A 3,099-nucleotide genomic window follows, 5' to 3' on the forward strand; every position below is an offset into this window, starting at 1 on the left:
ATACGAATGGCGCTTAAGCGGGGACTTTATTATTTTTATTATTTTCTACAGAGAGATGCTAATCACTAGAGAAACTAACTTCGTACATAAGGCGTTAAAAAAAGGGCCACATCGCGATAGCAAAGACTTGGAACTAATAACCCTTTTAAAAAAAAACTATTTTTCTACTTTTGCTACAAAAGAAAGTAAGTTGCTTGTGAGTTCCTGAGTAAAAGCAGTCCACCGTCAGTTTGTTGAATGATTAAAATACGATTGCAGGCAATTTTTATATCAGATCGTTGCACACTACGGAAAATGTCTAAAAAATAACTATTAAACTCCTAATTTGTTTTTGGCTAACTTCAGTAACGATTGCAAATTAAATGAAAATCTTTTGTTTTGCTGAATATGAGTACAAGTAGATATAAATCTATTAAATAATACATCTTACCTACAAGTTTTGCCATAATATTATTATACTTAGGGCCTGTTTCACAACCTCCAGATAAACTTTGTCTAACAAATAAATTTGACGTTATGACAGTTTTTGTATTGGGAATCCGTCAAAATGTATCCGCTTATTTGGTGGTTGTGGCCCATAGCTTAAAAAATTGCTAGTAGGATTACTGCTCAAAAATCAAGTAAGTACTTAGGTACATGATTTTTACACATATTTATTTTACAGACACTGAAGTTGAAAAAACTAGACTTAGATTTAATTGCAAAATAATGAATTGCTAAAGGCAGGCACCCTGGCATGGATGGTAAAGCCACCGTAACGGCGAATTATTTTGTGTACCTATTGTATTGTATCTATGGTGTACAACTAAATTACGTAGAGATACGGAATGGGCCCTCTACTGTCAATGTACACGACTCCGTGAGTTCACATTGCAGGACATTGCTCGTTCTAGTGATGCGACATCTCTCTGATTTTCCAAGCGGCACGGGCGCAGATGTGAGCGTTGAATAATTTTCAGATACGATGCTATGGACCGATACGCCCGCAATAAGAATTCTCTTACTCTTAATAATATACTCGTACGTCTCCTTTAATGTATGTAAAGCGGAGACGTGATACAAAGACATATTGTCCCGGTGTGTTCATATGTACTGACGCTCGATCTTGTATATATATAGATTTTTTTTAAATATTAGCCAAGTTAACTGCTGACTAATATTCCCCTTTCCCCTCCAATTAAGCGTCAAGCTTGTGCTAGGAGTAGGTATGACAATAGTGCAACGGGTGGGATTTGAACCGGCGACTTTTCGGTTTTCAGTCCGCGCTCAACGGTTAACGTTGAGCTATCGAGTCTTTAAATATTGGATATGTTATACTATGGTTATACTTCATCAATTACAATAATTATTAGCTATAATAGGGATGATGACTACTAGTCAAATCAGCGACTTTTTATCAAACGTCAAAACGGTCGCTTAGCTTGTACGAAATTCACAGTTGTGACGTCATACACATTTGACGTACTTTTTTATTTATATCGATAATTTAAAATGGTTAACAAACTTAAAAATAACAGCGGACGAGGATTTTACGAATTTTGGAAGACCCTCTATTTAGTGATCCCTAAGAAATAATTTATTTTTGACACTGTCATCATACCAATTATAGATATACCTAATATAGGGCATAAGGTCAATGACCTACTAGCTGACAATGTAGCAAGAATTGACCAATTCCCAAAAAACACCTTGTGATAAGAAAAAATAATATTTTTAAATTTGACGATGATAATCAACCTACTTGCGTGTGATGCAAAAAGGATAATGTGATCAACAATTTATTGGAACTGGCCATAGTCCAGATACTATCTATCTATGTACTTATCAAAATAGATGATACCTACGCACGACTTTGTCATTTCCCAAATTTCTTGAAAATCGGTTAAAAAGAGGGGTCCGGTCGTGAAGTAAACCTAACAGACAGACAGACACGCTTTCACATAGTTATTTTACAATTACAATATTGGTACTTACCTAGCCATTCTACATCACAGCACACATAATAGTTCGTACTTTACGTTACTTCGTATAGGTATACTACGACTCTTCTATGATGAATGTATCATGTATGTTAAACTATCATTATTATTAGCATCTGCTCCTGGCTCAAACACAGCCTTTCACTTAAACTAGACATGCAAGCTAATTTAGCACTTATCTTTATATCATAAAGGCTATATTGATAAACATAACAAGACGTCACAGTATTACACTCTTCGATAAGCCGGTAGTCATTTGAATCTTACTTTTACCTTATCAGCTGTGTGGCTCGTTGGTCTAGGGGTATGATTCTCGCTTTGGGTGCGAGAGGTCCCGGGTTCAAATCCCGGACGAGCCCGTCTTTTTTTTTTTTCTTAATAAGTACTAGTTTTTACCCGAGTTAAAATAAGTTTAACAATTACCATAGTTTTTAACAAATAATCTTAAATAAGGGTATTTAAAATAAGTCTCAAATCTTACACAGGAAAACATCTGAGATTTATTATATCGAATGTATGTATAGATAAGTACAATAATAAACTCGATTATATATTATATTACTTAATAGATGGAGGCATTTTCCACTCGATTTCACTATTTTCACAAGCTCTCTCATATAATATGGAGTACTGCTCTCACCTTTGGGCCGGACCGGAGCACCCCAGTACCAACTCCTTCCATTTGATCGGATCCAAAGGCGGGCTATTCGACTTGTGGACGATCCCAAACTAACCGTCTCGTTGGAAAGTCTGGAGCAACGCAGAGACGTAGGTAGGCTCTCTATGCGTGTTCTATCGCCTTTACAATGGGGAATGCTCTGGAGAGCTTTTTGACCCCATTTCACCCTCCTTTTTCTACAATCGCACCGTGCGCCACCGTAAGCAATTTCACCCTCACCACCTGGGTGTCTAGTGCACTTCGACCGTCCGTTGTGCCAGATCCTTCTTTCCACGCACATGTAAACTGTGGAATCAACTCAGATCGGCGGTGTTACCACTAGATTATACCTGGGGTTTTTCAAGGGGCGGACCAACAAATTCCTAAAAGACCGGCAACGCATCGGCAGTTCCTCTGGTGCTGCAAATGTTCATGGGCGGCGGTAATACGGTTTATATACGG

The 3,099-nt window shown here is 37.5% G+C and overlaps 1 non-coding gene across 1 annotated transcript; it reads left to right on the top strand.

Moving 5' to 3' along the window:
• The first annotated feature begins 2,266 nt into the window (after positions 1–2,266).
• On the top strand, positions 2,267–2,338 carry TRNAP-UGG (transfer RNA proline (anticodon UGG)). Its single transcript has one exon. It is a non-coding gene; the product is annotated as a tRNA-Pro (tRNA).
• The last annotated feature ends 761 nt before the right edge of the window (positions 2,339–3,099 follow it).

The sequence above is a fragment of the Maniola hyperantus genome, chromosome 2, assembly GCF_902806685.2.
Source record: "Maniola hyperantus chromosome 2, iAphHyp1.2, whole genome shotgun sequence".
Classification (NCBI taxonomy): Eukaryota; Metazoa; Arthropoda; class Insecta; order Lepidoptera; family Nymphalidae; genus Maniola; species Maniola hyperantus.